General features: G+C 53.4%; 1 protein-coding gene across 6 annotated transcripts in view; it reads left to right on the forward strand.

The window, feature by feature from the left end:
- Positions 1 to 19,223, forward strand: part of TBC1D22A (TBC1 domain family member 22A) — a 314,445-nt gene that overhangs the window by 165,201 nt on the left and 130,021 nt on the right. The window lies entirely within an intron of this gene.

A 19,223-nucleotide genomic window follows, 5' to 3' on the forward strand; every position in this document is an offset into this window, starting at 1 on the left:
AGGGCGTCGTGCTGGTGACTGGCGGGGCCACATCCAGAGCGGCCACAGGGAGTCTCCGTGGAGAGCCCTGGGGGCCAGGCCAGTGGGCCTGGGTTTATTGTGGGGACCTGGGGAGCTGTGGGAGAGTAATTTCGTCAGGAGAGTGAGGTGGTTGGATGTGTGCAGTTTGGAAACTATGCTTATTTATCATCCAAGACTCCCTCTTCCACGAAGCCTTCTTAAACCTCCTTCTCCAGCATGATGGACTTTCCCCTCCTTGGATGCTAGCATGCCGCATGCCTCTCTCTCCATTCGGGCCCTGGGAGGCCAGCTGACCATCCGGTCTTCAGCCAGTGTGTCTCAGGCACCTCTTTGGTGCCTTTGTGTGGGGTATCACTCCTGGGGCTTTCAAGCCTACACTTTATCAGGGAAGACCAACGATAACACAGATTTCTACACACGTACTTGATTACAGTGGTGATGGTTATTCCAGAGGAGGAGACAAGGCCTGTGTGAGTGCATTAAATAGACGGCAGGCCCACCCAGGTGTCCAGTGAGTCCCCCAGGCTTGCGGAGCACTGCCCCACCCATGGCAGTAACGCCATGAGAGCAGGGTCACGGGCGTGCAGATGGATGACACGCTGTCACGTGTGGCCTGGCATGTGGCATAAGTGGAAAACCCCATAGTCAGTCTTGAGTCCTGCCTTTTCCTGTATCCTCCCTCAGTGTTAAGTTCCTTGAAGGCAGCGGCTGTCTCTCACCTCTGCCTCTGTTGCAGCCCAGGCTCTGGGCTGAGGGCCAGAGCTTAGGACACAGAGCCGATGGGTTGGAGGAGGGGACGGAATTCTCAGCAACTGGACACGGTCATGTCTTCATTCAGCTGCTGGTTTGGACTAAGTGGAATGGGTCATCTGCCCATTAGGGATCTAATTGAAAATAATACTGAGCAATTTAATACAATGATCTCCTAACATCTTTGGCATAAATTAGCAAAATGCTTCAGAATGTTACATCCAATTGAAATGGAACTGACAGTATCCCAGTGAAAGATAAGTAGATGCTATTGGAATATCCAGGGAGGAGTTTCTGATCAGCTCTGGGGATGAAGGGGTTATCCTTGTAGTGTTCTGTTGAACCACAAAATGTTATTTATAACCCTTGTCAGGAGCAATTAAACTGATTGATGATTAAGAAAGTTTAATAGTTGAATAATAAGATGCAGTTCTTGACAGCTATTTCTTCTCATTTTGGAAGCATATTTTATGAGTCTAATAACAGTGTGAAGGATGGGCCGCAGAGTATATTGTGGTGTAATTATGTGGTGGTGATATAATATTCAGTCTGGTGTTACATGGTATGTTACTTATAAAAAATTAATACACCAATTATGATTTTTTGATTTATTATTGAAGCAGTTGGTTAACACTCACCCCAAGCAGGGTTAATTAGTACATATTGATATATTTGATTAAAAATACACTGATGTTGAATTGGATAAGAAAGGTCAATCAAAATAAATTATTTTCTCGCCACCCCAGAATGGTATCATGACTTTAGTTATCTTTCATCCTTATGTGAAAAGGTGGCTTCAAACTGACCAGAAATGTTTGCTTTGCTTGGTGGCGCCATAAGCATTCCATGCCGTCGACAGTGGTCTTTACATTCTCACAGCAACCTGCACTTCTCTCCTTGCCTGTGGGGTTTTTTGTGACGGTGTTTATCCTTATGAACCATTTCTTACGTCTGTGAAAAGCAAACATATAGTTGAAAAAATTCTTCTTGGAAATAAGCGACGATGCTGCAATGTAGGAACAAATGAATAATAAACTAAAAAAAAGTCTAGCGTCCCAAGTAATGAAAATGCAAATTGAACCAATAACGTAGTTCTATTTTTGTCTATCAAATGAGCAAAGATTACAAAAGATAACCCTCCGTGCTTTTCAGGTGAGGTGAGATTGACACCCTGTAATCTTTTGGTGAAGCAGGCTTTCTGGGAAGCGCTGGGCACGTATTGAAAGGCTTGGACGCCCCCTTGTCTGGAGGAGACAGGAGAAGGGCACGAGGATCGGGGCTGGGGCGTTCATCGTAGAGCCCTCTGTTCCTGTGGAGGCTCCGGGGGAACCCAGACGTCCAGCCGCGGAGGACGTGTAAGCCAGTTGTGATTTTCATGCGTTCTCAGTATGTGGAAATGGCCGGGGTATAAGCAAAAGTAGTAAGACATAACACTTCATAGTTAGTCTCAATTCTGGTTTATTAAAACAAAGTGTGTATGGATGAGTGTCATGGGCTAAATTGTAACGCAGTGAACTATACCAAGATGTCAGCTGTAGCTGCGTCGTGCATTTACGGATGCTTTGCCTTTCTTTTATATACACTCTGTATCCTCCAAGTTATTTTCAAGCATCATGCGTTGTAATAAACGCGCTGTTGGAAAGAATGCTTCCCTGGAATAAGTAGACAGAAGAAGACCCCTCTCGGGGCTCAGCCTGGCCGCCCCTCAGTTGACGGACATGAGCTGGGGTGTATCCAATGTCTGGTCCCGCCCTAAGGTGGTGATGTTGGGAAAGCACGTGGAAGCTGCTGTCCGCAGCCTAGGTGGGTGTTACGTCGGTGAGGCTGCGTGTGCACACGGATGGGGAGGGGCCGGGTGGTGCCACTGGGGGACCAGGGGGCTCTGGCAGAGGCATCTCTCCTCACTTTCAGATGAGCCTCCCGTGGGGAACACCCTCCATTCTCCGGGATCTTAGATTTACGTGCTCTCTGTCGCTGACGAGCCGGGAACAGGATCGGCCTGGAAGATAAACAGAGGCCAACAGATGGAGGCCAGAGTAGCCCCTTGAATGTGGACCCAGCCGGGCCGGGGCGTGAGCTCCGTAGGGATCCTGGGACGGGGGCGAGCAGTCAGCTCCTGGTGGGGTCCGTCCTGCACGGGAGAGGGAGAAGGGCTCTGCCGGGCCCTGCATGCCCCTTGCTGTTGCCCAGAGACCTCCCTGAGGAAAGGGACAGCCACCGGCCAGTGATGCTCTGGGAAAGCCTCCCTGACAAATGCCCCGGGCGGGTCCGTGTGAAGAAGGGACCCTTGTGGAGGAGGGATTGGAGGCGGGAGACCCAGGCCATCCCCTGCCCCCTGATCGTGGCAGACACCCCCCCGAAAGGGCACCCCACATCTCCTGCACTTGGAGGGGGCTGGTCCTGCGTCTCAGGTTGGGCACAGTGTCCTCAAGTGGCAGGGGATGGCGTGCCGGGCAGCCCAGGGGTCCTGGGCTCCTGCAGGAGGGTGACAGGCAGGGACAGGAGCCGGGAGGTGGTGGCGCAGTTGTCGCGAGGGCTTCCAGCCCCAGGGCGTCGGGGTTCCTTCTGTGCACCTAACTGCCCGCCCTCCTTGGGTGGTGTAGAACCAGAGGCTTTGAAACCTGGATCGGGTCCTTCTGGTTCCCTTTGTGGCTGGGACCTGGCAGCTGGTGGTCCTGTTCCCAGGGCCTGTGCCAACCTTGTCACCCCCCCGCGCCCTTCTCAGCACTTTGCTGGCCCCCCTGCAGCCTGCATCTGAATCCCGTTCATCCCGTGGGTGCTTAGTTATCTGTCGTCAAGTTGCGGTGGGACAAGGGTTCCCTGTGGGCAGGGGTCTCTGCGTGTGCGGGCACAGAGGACCCCCCGCCTTGGGTGGCATTCTTGCTGTCGGGGAGCTGTGATTTATGGGCACTTTGAACAGTTTGTCCTTGCCGCCCAGCCTGCCCCTGTCCGCAGGGCCCTGGAGGGGATCAGCTCCGCGGGTGTCATGGGCAGCGGGCCTGCCCCAGCTCGCCGGGCGCTTCTCTCTCGGGTTCCCAGGACGGCAGTGGGCTTGGCCGCTCCTCAAGAGTTAGGTCCCATCTTTGCTTTATCTGTGGACGTACTGAACGTGGGGGAATGAGCATGCATTTCTCGTAACAAGCACCCTCACTCTTGACTGCACTGAGAGTGCTTCTTCTGTGGCTTGTGGTTCTCGTGAGACAGAGCTGCAGCCCTCTGAGCGTCCGAGTTCTTTCACGAAATCTATGCAGAAGGAATATGTTTTCTCCTCTGTACCTTCTTTCCGCCCGACTGAAGCGTGAAGCTTTTCCTTTAATCAAGTATGAAGCGAGCTGGGTCTTGGATGTGGCTCACAGAGGCGGCCTTGATCACGAAACATGTCCCCGTCTGTCCCGTCCCCCAGCCCCAGACTGCGGCGAGGCGGGACATTCTGGTTGGTTCTCACAGTCCTGGGCGGGTTAGTACTCTCCAGTTCACACGGCGAAGGAACAGAAACAAAAGGACCCTGAAACTACGGGAGGGGTGGATGAGGCACCTCTTAGGGCGCCCGTAGGTCCAGCCGTCCCCGCCTCTGTCCGCGATCGCCCTGGCAGCAGTGGAGAGCCAGCGGGCACAGGTGGGCGGCAGAGGTGGGCTGGGCTGGGATAAGGCGGGTGCGGGAGCGCCATGCACTCCGGGGTCCGGCTCGGACTCCCCACGGGGCTGGCCCCGCGCTGTCCTGAAGGTAGGAGCCGATGCCCAGGGCTTCGGGCAGCGCCCAGGCTGTCCCCCTGATGCCACCGCACGGGCAGGGGACCCTGGAAGGGAAAGGCTCACCTCCTCACCCCTGTGCCGAGGGCCTCCCGCCTCCTCCGTCTGTCCTTCCTCCAGTCAGTTCTGGCACCCGTGACCTCATTTGACCCTGACTCTGCTTGGGTCAGAGCAGACCCAGACCCCCCGTGCCTCCACCCTACCGCCTTCTGGAAGCAGCCTGGCGCCAGGACTGCTCTGGTTGGCTTGTGTGCTCTGTGTCCTTCTGAGCAGCCGTGTGGGTGGGGCTTTGCAGGCTCTGCTCATTCTCATGGCCTGAGGTCAGAGTGTGCCTTTTGATTTCAGTTGGCCCCTTGTCCTTTGAACTGACTTTTCCACTCAGCCTTTTCGGCGCTGCCCCCTGGGACCTCTGAAGGCCTCCATTTTGTCAGCAGGTCCTTTTGGATTTTTCTGCCCCAAACATAGACCCGCTACTGTCCCAGAGCCCCGGTTCCCTGTCGCAGAGGATGGTAACAGAGCCTGAAATCTGGATTTCCCGGGAGCACTCGGGGAAGGAGGATCCCATAGGCAACAGGCCGCCAGTGACCGAGCCAAAGAAAGGCCGGGATCTGAGCTGTCCTCCTTTTAACCACGCTCCTCTCACCTGCGCTTGTTGGCGGTGGCACGTTAGCTAGCGCCATGACAGGCCTCGTGTGCCAGCTGCAGGGCTGGACCCCTATTTAGAAATCTGTTTTCTTGGCATCTTTTTGATATTGGGCTCGAGGACCCTCAAGCCAACCTACAGTGAGCGGGTCTGGGCAGGCTCCCGCTTCGTATCACGCTCTACAGCTGCAGACAAAAGAATGGCCACCCTCCAGCTAGGAGAATAGATTTCCTCAAAAACAAAACAGAAACCTTCGCCCAGGACTGCTGGCATGAAGAGAATTCAGTAGAGCCCGTGGAAAATGACAACAGAGTGATTAATACAAATCAGGCCTTTGAGGCTTTGCTCTGACAGAGGCTTTCCGCCTTCATTTTCTCTGTAAATAGTGTTAGCTAGTTGGTGTTAGTTCATCTTTTATCCCAGGCAGCTTTAGTATTGAATTGAGTCTCCTAACTGCCTTTGATCAAACAGAGGTTCATGGTACCAATACATTAACATAGTCTAACTTTTTAAAAACAAGTTAAGCATTTCAGAAAATGTGGTAAATGAAGGTCAAGCATCATCTAAGCATTTTTAAAATTTTGCTCCCGTGTTCAAGTTGAGTAATTGCTGTAGATTCACTCTTGGGTTCTACCTCAACCAACTTGTAGGGACGCCAGTGCCTTCAGATTGTAATGCATATCTGTATGGTTTTATATTCATGGTACATTTAGCTTTTCAAGCGGCTCAGGACATTTTTAGGCCTGTCGTCAGCGCTATAGCCCCATGAGACCAACAGAGAGACTGCAACAAGTTATACTTACAGTGTTCATGCAGCTCCCTGATTTCTGTTCAGCTTACGACGTTCTGGGCCTGCACCCCTAATTCTGCATCTTGCAATCCCAGCACAAACATGACAAAGGAGAGACTCAGTCGTTTCTTCAGGCAACTGGGTCGATAGAGACTCGGGAGAATTTTAACCTAGTCCTTCATTCAGTTGAGCATTCTACCCCACAACCCCCCATCCCTGGACACTGGGGACCCAGGGCTCTGTCAGGGGCCTTCCACAGCAGCACGTGGACTGACTTAGTTCTCGTACACACCGGGTACTAGACGGGAGGGGCAGACACAGCGCCGTCGCCTAGTGATTACAGAGGGACCCACGTGAGCCTGCACAGGTTGCCAGCCAGACGGGCTGGGGAGTGTGTGTACGTGTGTGTGGATTTGGACGGACTTACCTGGATTGCTGTGATTTGGGCTGCCGAGTTTCTTGTGTGCTTCCTCAGGGTAACGGGTGACTGAGCTGGAGGGCACACATCCCGAGCCTGCTGGGAGGCCTGGGCTCGGCCCCTGAGGGGTGCTCGTAGTGGGAGGCGCAGGTGTCTGAAACCCCAACAGGGAGAGCCCCGCTCCCGGGGGATGAGAACTCACCCCCTCCCCGCCCCACTTCCCACGCCTCACGGCTCCCCCTGGGAACTCAGTGAATCCAAAATGGGTTTAAGGAACAGCCACAAAGGCACTTGTGGGAAAAAAGTCAAACTTCACCAGGACATAAAAAAATGCAAATTATACCTCATTTTACTGAGCTGTTTGTACCTTCCCAGTGAGCAGAGGTGGAAAGAAGGAACCGCTGATGAGAGATGATGGGGTCCACAGTCTTGGGTGCCCTGGCTGTGGTATAAATTCCGAACGCTCCTTTAAAATATTTTACTAATATTTGTCGGGACCCTGAAAATGTTCTTACCTTCCCCTCACCTACCAGTTTCATTTGAGATGTTTATATTAAGCAAATGATTCTCAACGTGGATCAGACCCCTTATGCAAACACGATGCTCATGGGGGGGGGGGTGCTTTCCTGATAATAGTGAAACGTTCCAGATGACATCCAAAGCAGGGATGTGGTTAAGGAGACCGGCAGAGCACCAGGTCCTGACTGTTTACCAGCATCCTATAACATCCCAAAGAGTGTGTTATAAAGTGGCAAACCCTGGCTGCAAACGTCAGTATCCATATATACACATTTATATTTACAGTGCAACCATAGCCATAGAAAAGCTGAGCGAAAAGTACGTGTAGAAGAAACTGGAATAAAATTAAACTCGGGTAGCCTGGAAGTGTTTTACACGATAGACTTGTGCCTAATTTCCCTCTTTATTTACAAGTTTGAGTTCTTCAAATTTTCTTCTGTGACTGTGGATTAAAATGATCGGTACCTGATCATCGTATCCCCACCCCCACTCAGGATCTCGCACATGCCCTGGGCACCGCCTGGGGTGCTCGGCGCCCCTCTCAGTGCCCACACTGGCCTCACGGTGTGCAAGGCCCGGGCAGGCCGGGCGTGCTCGGGCCGTGGCCGCTGAGAGCCGTTCGGTCTCTGGCCAGGTTGCGGGTACTGAGTGAAGGGCGCCCCTGTTCCTCGCCTCTGCCTCCCCAGTTCCCGGTGTGCTTCGGGGGAGTGGGAACCTCCCAGAGTGAAACCCAAGGGACCAGCCGTTGGGGGCCCCTTTGGGGACCTGTGCCTGCATTTGCTTTTCCTCTTTGATTCCAGTGTGCACAGGGTGATGGCCGTGGTGGTGGCTCAGGTGGCCCTGGAGAGCGTTCCCCAGGCCTAGGCCCTGCATTGGGCCGCCTGCAACACACCTTCTGTCTCTGGACACTTCTTAGGGCAGGGATGGAGAGCGGGTGTGCTGTTTGCAAAATAAATGTCGGTCTCACATAAGAAGAAGAAGTTAATTTGTTGCACATTTCTTCAGTCAGGCCTTTTGCAGACCTTCTCGGCACCCAGCGGCCCCAGTGGCCCTCCCTAACTGCAGGGACCTGTAGCATTTGCTGCAGCCGTGAGCCAGGAGGCCACCTGACCAGTAGCAAAGGAAGGGCCCCATATTTTAAAGGAGTTCCGAGGGTTCTTTTCTTGGGAATGAATTTCTTATTATTGACAAGTTGGAGAGCCACACAGTTGATTATATAATTTTGAACAGAAGTTTGCTTCAAAAAATATTGAAAGGAGCCCGTTTTGCTTTGACCTTGTGTTGTAAGCCGTGGACTGTCTGTCCAGGTTGTGTTTGGAGCCTCGTACTTTCTGTGATTAGATTCCATGCGGTTGGGTTAGTTACAATGCAAGCAGTTTTTAACTTCCTGTTCAGGGTCCATTTGCTGAAGGTAACAGAGGGAAGAATGGGTTGAAATGTAGCAATTCTTGATTGATGGGTCATCAGGGGCATTGCCAGGGTGACTGAAAGCCTGGTTCCTGGCGAGGCCATGCCTGGTGAGTGAGCACGGACGGCCTTTTACACAGACATGTTGGAACCGCCGCAGCGGCCGTGGCCACGGACCCCACCGCAGTCTGCGCGTGAGACCCTGATGTCGGGCGCCAGCAAATGCCATGCCCCCTCTCGCCGTAAACGGCATCACAGTTGGGATGTCAGTAGCGTGAAAACATGAGTGGAATTTTGGAGTCGATGTGTCTGAATGATTTATTGAGGACCAGGAGTTGTCAGTGAAAGCAAGCTGCTCATTTGCGAATGGCCCTGGCCAAAGTCACCTTGTTGGAACTGTCAGCGAAGGCTGGGTTGTCCATCAGGTCGGGCCGCAAACCCTTCTAATGAGCCAGAGCTTAAGGGCCTCCATCACCCCAGCAGCAGAGGTGCTCACAGTGTGACTTCCTGGGAGTGCACGTCTGGGCTTTCATTGTGTCATTAGTAGTAAAGGGGAACAGCACCTTATTCCTCCTGACCTGGGGGCCTGGGGGGGGGCCTACCCGTTCTCACGGGGAGTTGGGCTTGCACCGTGGAACCCTGCTCCCCAGCCAGACCGTGAGCCGTGGCAGGGCAGGGCCCAGGGCCCCCGTCTCAGCGCCTGGCTCCCATCTGGGCACAGCAGAGCTCTGTGGATGTTCATGGCCTCTGGCCTATTTTGTCAGATTATTTTTCAGAACCCGTTTATCCTTCTCTTAGTGGAACTTCTGTGTTTTGTGTGCTCCCTGTGGCTCCTGAGTCTGTTTCTCTTTACCTGTATCAACGGTGGGTATCTTAAACTTTGAAGTGTGACTGATTTTATAGGTGAACTCATTATATTTAGTTGGATTTATTCATAACTAGTGCTACTGATCATTTCTTTATGTTTCTAAAAAAATATATTTATTTATTTATTTAGGCTGCGCCGGGTCTTAGTTGGCGCACGCAGGATCTTTAGTTGCGGCATGCAGGATCTTTAGTTGAGGCATGCATGTGGGATCTAGTTCCCCGACCAGGGATCGAACCCGGGCCCCCTGCATTGGGAGTGTGGAGTCTTACCCACTGGACAAAAAGGGAAGTCCCCATTTCTTTATGTTTTATTATTTTTTAATTATTATTATTATTTTAAAAATTTATTTATTTTATTTATTTAGTTTTGGCTGCGTTGGGTCTTTGTTGCTGCGTGCGGGCTTTCTCTAGTTGTGGCGAGCAGGGGCTACTCTTCATTGCGGTGCGCGGGCTTCTCATTGCGGCAGCTTCTCTTGTTGCGGAGCACGGGCTCTAGGCGCGTGGGCTCAGTAGTTGTGGCTCACGGGCTCTAGACCACAGGCTCAGTAGTTGTGGCGCACGGGCTTAGTTGCTCCGCGGCATGTGGGATCTTCCCGGACCAGGGCTGGAACCCGTGTCCCCTGCATTGGCAGGCGGATTCTTAACCACTGCGCCACCAGGGAAGCTCTCTTTATGTTTTTAACTGACTTTTTCATAAGTAAACTTTTCAAGTATTTTCCTCATTTTTACCAGGCTGACATATATTTTTCTTGCCGGGAAATAGCTCTTCATAGGTTGTTTGATATTACGCCTTGACCTGTACTGTGTTGCAGATGTTTGTCCAATTTGTTTTACTTTCTCACTTTTTCACTTACAACCGTTTTACATTTGAATATAGTGACGCAGACCAGGTTCTCCTTCTGTCCTGAGCTTTTCCCTGGGAGGGTCTTTCTCTGAGCTGCGCACACACGCAGAGTCGGGATTCCATCGTCACCCTGGGGGAAGTGCCTCTACACGCCTTCTGGGGCGACTTTCTGTCCCAGCGCAGCACCCCCGAGCTTTCCTCGCCCCCTTTCTGAATGCAGTTCACTAAGGCTTTTGGGAGCAAGCAGGGTCTCGTGTTGGTCAACCTTTCCTTCCATTTGGCTGCGTTAGTAATGGTGAGGGAGTGTTTTGCTGATTGATTTAAAGACCCGTTTATCCTTTGAGGAATTATTTTTGACTTAATTAGATAAAGGGAGTAAATCAATTGAATGAATTGATTTATGATCAATTTGCGTTTGGCAGATGAGCATGACTCCAGGAAGCTTATCCTCTGTATGAATGACTGCTGTCCGCCTTCTGAAAGATGGGTCTCTACAGAACCTGCTTCTGATTGGAAACACGGCATCAGAAAGGTCTTAACCAAAAGTCTTCCACTCCTTTCCCCATGAGGGAATACTGAGGGGCTTAAAGCCTTTAATTCAGTGAATAGATGTGAAAGCTTTCGTCCTGTGAGCCTGATGAGGGAGGGTCCAAGCTCCACTGCATTTCAGATGAGCATTGTGGGTTTAATGGTCTGTGTGCCCCTGGGGAAGGTCGTGTGTGTCCTGCTTATGACTCTCGGAGCGCGGAGAGGGCGGGAGCCCGTGAACCTGGGGCCCCGTTTTCCCGAGAAAGTGTGCCTGCGATTCTCAAAGGCGAGCTCAGCCTGAGCTGCGGCCTTTCAAGGGGGCCTCAAGATCAGAGGGAGCTTGGCCTTCTCAGAGCCCCCTGAGCTTCTGCGGAAAGGAGGCTGTTAGCGCAGGCTGTACGTGACATCGTTTGGAAGAATGTCTCCTTCAGTTTGAAGGAATTCTCCTTGGTTGACTTGTTGTTTGCATTAGTGGAGGCAAGTTAGATTTTATGTATAATCTTAAATGCAGCAATAATTTGGATATTTCCCTTAACCAGAGCCATTGGGGTAGTCTTTGTTCATTCTTCATAGGGTGCGTTGGCATAACTTTTACTGTGTTCTAGGTCCAGTTGTTGATGTAGTTACTCCTCCCTCCTAGGCTGTCGGCTCTTTGGTGGCAGGCTGTTCATTCACTTGGCGGGTGTTTTGGGGGCGTCTGCTGTGTGTGGGTGGAGGGCCTGGGGACACGGAGGGCGGGATGGGTATGGCCCTGCTCTCCAGGGGCTCTTACTGCAGTGGGGGGACAGAGCACACAGGTAAAGCAGTAGGGGGTGACACAGCTCGTGACACGCGCCATGGAGGAAATGCCGCGGGACGTTGCCGCGTCCTGGCCTGCCACCTGTCCTCCGCAGCAGGTGGTCCAGCGCCTGGCATTTCACGGTGTGGAGTTGATCTGTTCTCTGGCCGTGACTTTACCAGCGTGGGGACGTGAGTGGCGCGGCCCGGGATCTCACGTGAGCCTCCGTGGCGGCTGAGGTGCACACGCCCTGTTTGGGAGCATCTCCCCCGCCTCTGGCCTTCTCTTCCTGTCCACGGTGCTGTCCCTCCGTCGGGTCCCTGCGCCCCCCACCCCCCTGCGTGAGACGCCGATGCACAGCTGTCTCCACGGCTCCCCTTCCCGCTAAGGAAGTCCGGCTCTGGGGCCTGCCGCCGGGGCCACGGAATCAGGGTCCTCACCGCCTCTTGTGCAGACGCCCGTGCCACTTCCCGGCTCTGCCTCCTGAGTCCCCTCCCTCACGTCACCTGCTTTCCCGTCACCGTGTGCTCTGTTCTGCGTCTTCCCAGGCCCAGTTGGGATGCCACGTCTCCCCTGCTCACGCCTCCCCGGGGGTCAGGGACCCTGTGCTCTTCTGAACCTTCTGTGTCTGCCCCTTGTCCCTGCTTACTCTCCAGCTGGCCGGTTCTTTGTTCACAGGCACGGCCATGTGAATTGCATCTTCCTGGAGATAAATCAGGTCAACAAATGTTATCAATGAACAAGGTCGATAAACAGAATGAGTGAGTCAGCGCATCCGTGGACGAGTGCATCGGCGCCCTCTCCCTCCGGACTCTGCGGGTGGTTCTTGGTTTCGTCTTCACCTGCCAGCCATCCCCACGTTTTCCTGCACGTACAAGTGCTCAGTACAAGTTAATAGAATCAATCGGTATTTCCACCAGTAGCGTTTCTGTTACCAAAAACTCCTACTCACAGAATTATGAAAAAAATCAAAGATCCCTTCAAGCTAAAAGAATGTTATGAGATTAAAAATTTTTCTTTTGCCAAAAGGACATTATGAAAACAAGGGTCACTAAAGATACAGAAATTTCCGTTCACTCTTGGGCTCCTTACCCACACCACCACTGCCGTTTTCCCGTGTTGCCGACAGGCCCTTTCCCCTGGGGATCAGAGACCCGCGTTGTTACAGGAAGAGACCAGTAGCTGCCCGGCCGCCCCGCTGTCCTGTTCCCGAGAGCGTGCCTTCCGCCTAGGGGTGCACGTCTGTGAGACTGGAAGCCCCGATGGGGGGTGTGCTTGGGGTGGGGTGGGACGGAAACAGAGCCTGTTGCTGCTGAGAGAAGGTCGATCCGTGTCACTGGGGTCCCTCTCAGGGCCGGAGGTTGACAGTTGAGGGTGGCCCAGTGGTGCCGTCTTGCCTGACCAGGGGGCAGCGCGCGGTCCTTGCTTTGTCCTTGATCTGTTACCCTTGTCTGCTGACAGCCCATCCACCCACGTGTGCCCGGGGCTGTGGGCTGCGGGTCTTCAACCGCATCACAGAACTGGGCACTCTGACAGGGTGTAGTCCGTGACCTTGTGTTGAACATTGTTTATATGAGAATTAAACATTCCTGCTGCTCAGCCAATCTGATCATAGCATTCGTTCTTTTTGCCGGGCCGAGGAGTTTCGTGAATTTACAGTCTTGAGTTGTGACACTTCTCTGGCCAAAGCAGGATTTTTCCCTACATTGGAGCCCAAATCTATGTAATGGAGTCTCCATCACAAAAGTGTCAGGGTTTCAAATTTAAAACTCCCAAGTTGAGCGATGCAGCAGATTAGACAGTAGAACGGTTCCAGCTTGCTGATACAGAAGGGACTATTTTTGATTACCAGCTAAGCTTCTAATTACGTGAAGGGGTTTATCGCAGGGCGCGTGCCCAGTGGGTGATGGACGTAGTCGTAACCGCAGTGTTGGTCCCCTCCCTGCCCTCGCCGTTGCCCAGCAGGGCCGGCGCTCTTCCCCACACCTCGTGCTGAGTGAGGCTGCCGTCCAGCCCGCGCTGGCGATCCTGGAATCCCGTGATGGTCCCAGCGCTGTTTAAACTGAGCAATTTCCCCTTTCCAGTTAGCGAGGAGGCCGTGGGAGTCCCGCCCCCAGCAGACGGAAAGCTCGGTGAGCTTGTGCGGCAGTCCCACGTGGGCAGGGACAAGGGAGTGTTTCTTACGCACGAGGTCCTGCTTTTCTAGAGCTGTTGCCATGCAGGGAGGTTAGGGACCAGGCCTCCTCCCTCCTCTCTACACGCAGTCAGAGGCCCCAGTGCCCGGTCCGTCCAGAGCGGCGGCGACACCAAGGGGACCAGCACAGCCTCTGGGCTCTGCCCTTCCCGGCCCGCCCTCTGCCCGCAGGCCCCGTGTCTGTCGGGTGGACGTGTTCTCCTCAGCGGGCCGTTTTCAGATGAAACGGCCCCGGCACCAGAGGACGCGCCGTGGAAACTCAGGAGCGACACTGGGTCCGTCCGTCCGTCGATGGGGGCGGTGTCCCGACTGCCTGGTGGGCACCCGCGTCCTCACAGTGTCCTAGGGTTTTGCGCTCATCAGCCTGCCTGTTCCTTTATCCACTGATGCTCTCTGTCTCCTGCACACGGCAACACGGGCAGGACATTTCTGCTCTCTATTTGCCTCAGACAGGTTTTGGGATATTTCACAGCAGCAGTTATATCCCTGTGTGGTTTTCTCCTGACCAGGCTGAGTACCTTCCATTCTTTTTAAGTTTATTTATTTCTTTTTATTTATGGCTGTGTTGGGTCTTCATTTCTGTGAGAGGGCTTTCTCTAGTTGCGGCAAGTGGGGGCCACTCTTCATCGCGGTGCGCGGGCCTCTCATTATCGCGGCCTCTCGTGTTGCGGAGCACAGGCTCCAGACGCGCAGGCTCAGCAGTTGTGGCTCACGGGCCCAGTTGCTCCGCGGCATGTGGGATCTTCCCAGACCAGGGCTCAAACCCGTGTCCCCTGCATTGGCAGGCAGATTCTCAACCACTGCGCCACCAGGGAAGCCCCTTCCATTCTTTTAATAGTTTCCTGTATCTGCCCATCCGCCCACCTGCCCACCTGCCCAGTCTGGCAGAGGCTGGCTAGCACTGGCCCCACCCACTGAATGCCAGCGGGTCCCCTCACTCTAATCATTCTGACCCCCAAACACCCTGCAAGCTTCTCAAACCATTTACAGTACCACCACCGTTGGGCACTTTTTCTCTAGGGTTATTTACCTGTGGAAAAGACAGACTTTAGTTAAACTATCCCAATGGCTTAACCAACATTTTTTCCCCTATTGCTAAAATAACTGCATTGTGAAAATGGATGTTCCCTTTTTACCCTGTACCTTTCCATAGAGAATAAAGAGTGACAGCTTCCTACCCCACCAGTCACACCCCGGGGCATTCACGGTTCTCCTCTGAGCAGTGTTCTCTGTGTGCAGGTCTACACAGACGTGCAGCGGTGGAGTTTTCCTTATAAATGGAGTTGTTGGTAAAGATGGGATTGTTTTACAAATTGCTTTTTAAACAGTCATATGGCAGAACAGCATTTTCAAAGAATTTATTTAAATCATCCCCTAAAGCTTTTCTATGATCTAAGAAGACAAGTGAGGTTATTTTTAATTAAATGTCTGCTTTTACGTCCTGTGCCTTTATATTTGGTTGTGGTCTACTTGGGACTCCTGATCTACTGGCCGGGGCTGTGGTGGTCAGCGCCTTTTCTGCCCCCCCCCTCCCAGGCGCCCCCTGGGTTAGCCTGTGCACTTGTCGTCCTCCCTGGCACTCTGAGGGCTCTCTGGGGTCACCTTCCTCAACGTGGTGTCCCCGGGGTACAGGGCCTGGCCCCTGAAGGGAGGTGTCGTGGATAACGTGGGGAGGAGGGCTGGGTGCAGTGTTACTCGTGCCAGCGTTACTGTTTGTTTGTGATTAGAAGATAAACGCAAGACAGAGAATCTAGTCCGGTTTTTGATGAAACAGTTTGGTTTACATTCCGTTATTTTAAATAACGTTTAAATGTTGCCATGGTGAGTCCCCAGCGGTCCTGGCTCCCAACCCTGCAGGGGGGGGGGGGGAGGCTGTGTGGGCCCTGCCCCGCCCTGGGGGGCCCTGTGCTGCGCCCCCCTCCCGCCTGGAGCATCTTCACGGGTTGTGTCAGAATGGGCCCACCCCCCAGGTCCCAGGGTGCTGCAGAGCCACCGCCGCGGCCACAGCCACAGCCACGTTGTTATTTAGGCCTCACCTCCGTCTGCTGCTGGCCTGGATCTGTCTGCTCTCCTGTACCTGTCAATGGATCATTTTTTCCCTTTGGGTCATGTTTCTTCCTTTGAACCCTGGGATGGCCCGGGAAGCCTCACTTCCGTGGGTCTCTCTCAGTGGTCTTGGCTGACGGCCTTTCTTCCGGCCTCTCCGCTGTCACTGAGTCCCACCTGGCGTGGGCTCCATGGCCGCCGGCCTGAAGCCCAGACTCCTGGGGCCTGTGCAGAGTGGGGCGGCTCCGTGTTTGGGTTTCCTCCCCTCCTGGTCGCCCCCCACCCCGACCCCCGGGCTGTCCCAGGCAGTGAGTGAGCTCTGGCGGCAGGTGTGCACCCTTGGGCCAGAGGGTCTTGACCCCGAGAGCTCGTCCCTGCCCCGTGATGTGGGCTCTCTGGGGGGTTAGTAGCTTAGCCTCTATCAGACCGAGCCTGTACCACACCCGCTCTTTTGTTCGTGGTTTGGTCCAGCTGGGCCCCCTCGGAGCCACCAGTGCCCCCCGCCAGGGGCAGTCACCGTGTTTCCTGCTCTTGGGCCCGTCCCTCGGCTCTGACTGTGCTGCCCTCTGTACTCCCCTAAAAAAACCACGGGGGGTATTTATCTCATTCTGACAATAAGGGTCATTCCGATTCTCTTGGCTTTTCGAAGACAGATTAGCATAGGGGCTCTCTGAGTTAAATGCCATTACTTCGTTACATCCAAGAGTACCAAATGGCCCATTGTGAGAAATGACACCGGTATTTCCTGGGATAAAATAATAAGCCAGCTAAACAGACGAAGAAAACTCACCCAGTCTCCTGCCCACAGCCCGCGGCAGCTCGCACCCTGCGGACCCGGGCTGAGGCAGCCCCGCTGCTCGTGACCCAGGAGAGGAGCCTGAGGTCTGGGGAGGGCTTTAGTCCCCTGCTTGCCTTTTCTTATAGCTGAGGAAGTATCTCAGTGCTTTGAAGGCCCTTGAAAGAGAGTGCGTGGATGGAAGACCTCCAGAGGAGCCCTCTGATTATTGTTGACTCGGTTCCCTGAGAACGGAAAATCAGTCCAGCTCTGCTCTAGTTTGGGGGGGATGCTGAATCGAGTTTCCCAGCGAGGAGGTCTCCGCCCTGACGAGGTGACTTGCACTCCTGTCTGCGAACTTGATCTTGCAGCAGGAAGGGCGTCGTGACGGGCGGGACCCGGTGCTGGGCGGCCCTTACAGCGCAGGGCAGTGAACCCCGGGGAGACGTGGTTTCCCCATCTGTGAACTGGCGGCGATGACACCTCCCGCCTCGGCTGCCACGAGAAATTCCGGAGCCAGACAGGCCATCCGCAGAATCAGGTGGGCCTCCATCCCAGAGTGTGCTCAGGGCGTGTGGGCCTAGGGTGCCTCCTGGGACCGCAGAGTTCCGAGGCCGGGCGCCTTGCTGGGCCAGCCCGGCGGGCAGAGCGGTGCCCAGTGCAGGAGGGAGGCCCCCAGCCCCGGAGTGGGGCAGCTGGGCTGGTGCAGGTTCATGGGCGCACTCGGGCAGAGGGGAGCTCAGGGCTGGCCCCGGTGCACTCTTCATCCCAGTCCCATGTCACAGGGAAGGGGACAGGGCCGCCTGGGTCTGCCTGCCAGGGCCTTGGCTGAGCACACAGCCTGGGTCCGAGTAACCCACCCCTCCCCCATCATCTGGGTGACTGTCTGGTACCTAAATGTTTCCGTTTTCCATTTATAAGGTGTTTTCCCCTTTAACCCACCAGCTTCTTGGGGGCGTTTGTTCCTCCTCATCTCTGTGCCCAAGGGTCCGGAGTTTAGGGACACAGGGAGGGCCTGCTGCCTCTCGTCACTTTGCCCCGACGTGGGGATGACCCAGTGACCACCGAGGGGCGGGGGATAAACACAGTGTGGCCCGTCCATACAGTGGAAAGTTATTATACCATAAAAAGGAGGGAAGCACTGTCACAGGCTATGACACGGTGACCCTTGGAAACATCGTGCTCAGTGAGAGAAGCCAGACACGAAAGGCCACGTGTCCTGTGATGCCACTGAGGTGAGATGTCCACACAGGCACGTCCACGGGGGCAGGACGCAGCCTGGCGGCTGCTGGGGGCTGGGAGGGGCAGGGGAATGGGGAGTGACTGCTAATGAGGCCAGAGTTTGTTTGGGGTGATGAAAATGTTCTGGAATTAGATCGTGGTGATGGTTACCCAACCCTGTGAATACACTAAAGCCCACTGAATGGTACACTTTAAAAGGGTGAGTTTTACGGTATGTGCATTGTATCTCAATAAAATAACCCTCCAAACCAAACCAAACCATCAGAAACTCGTTGCGTGAATGAGGGAGGAGATGAAGGAAGGCAGGTAAGAGTGCTGGTTTCCTTTGCCCAGAAGGACAGACGTGCCTCCAGGGAGACGCGGTGATTAGGAGTTGGATCTGCTCTGTGGTCTGCACGGCCGTGAGGCTGTGCCCGGTTGGATGTGTGTCCGGGGCCGTGGCCTCCTCTCTGGGCTCCTGAGGCCCCCCCACAGAGGCCCCAGCTGGTTGGTTCCCTCACGGGGTGCTGGCCTGGAAGAACCCTCCCTGTTTTTACTTTCTGATTTCCGCTGTGAACAGGGGACGGAGTGGGAGGGTGTTCCCGGGCGGCTCTCCCAGCCCAGCGCCTGGTGGGAGTCAGGCCGTGTCGGGCTGCTGCTGGGGAGGCGATCGAAGCCCGGGTGTGAGGTGTGCGCAGGTGTGGAGGGCTGGCCTGCTCTGTGGGAGCGGTTACGAGCCCGGGCTCCGGGACGGATGGCGGGTCCATACCCTGACCCCACTCCTTACCAGGCCGTCACCGGGTCGGCTCGTTGTTCCTCTGTACCCCATTTCCCAAGGGGCGCAACGGTGGCCGCAATAGAGTTAATGCATTTAAAACATGAAGAAGAGTGCCTGGCATCTAATAACCACTCAGTAAATGTTAGCAGTTATCATTGTTACGATTATTGTCATTTTTACCCGCTTAAAACTTTCTAAATATATTCCGGGCTGAAATGTTTCTTTTCGTAAAGAACATTTTCCTTGCAAAGTTACCATGCACCTTTGCAAAATACAACAAAAGTAAATAAAATTAAAAGAATACGATGCACAATTTTTAAAACATTTATGAGTGTTATGCTGGATGATAGCAATTTTTATAAGGATCTAAAGTTAATTTCTTCAAATGTCTGATAAGCCATTTCAATTAGGCATCTGTTTTGCATTTTAAAGCTTTTAAGTTATGCTTTCTCATTAGATTTTTTATGCTTGGAGGAGGAAATTATTTAGAGCACCATTGTCTATTCTTTCTTTCAAACACATCTGTGTTTTTGCTTTCTTGGTGTTTGCTCATAGCATAGAAGTATTTACGCAGTGTGGTTTTGGGAACTCTCACCTTGGAAACGGGTTTTTAGAGGGGTTATTACTGAATGAATATGTGAATATATGAGAAGCAGAATTTTAGAAATCTTAGGAAAAAACGTTCAGACCTCAGTTAGGAATAAGTAATAAATTGATATTTTAGGTCCTCTCTTATGAGGATGTGAAATGCCTGAGAAGCAATGATTTACAGTATGTTAATTATGTTAATTGGAGAGGATTCAGAATATTAATTATCTGCAACTAATTAGGTATCAAAATGGAGACCCATTAAGTGATGCGGTGGAAGATGCCAAGTCATCTAGCTGGAGCGAG

This window comes from Balaenoptera borealis (genome assembly GCF_965194805.1).
Source record: "Balaenoptera borealis genome assembly, chromosome: 13".
Classification (NCBI taxonomy): domain Eukaryota; kingdom Metazoa; phylum Chordata; class Mammalia; order Artiodactyla; family Balaenopteridae; genus Balaenoptera; species Balaenoptera borealis.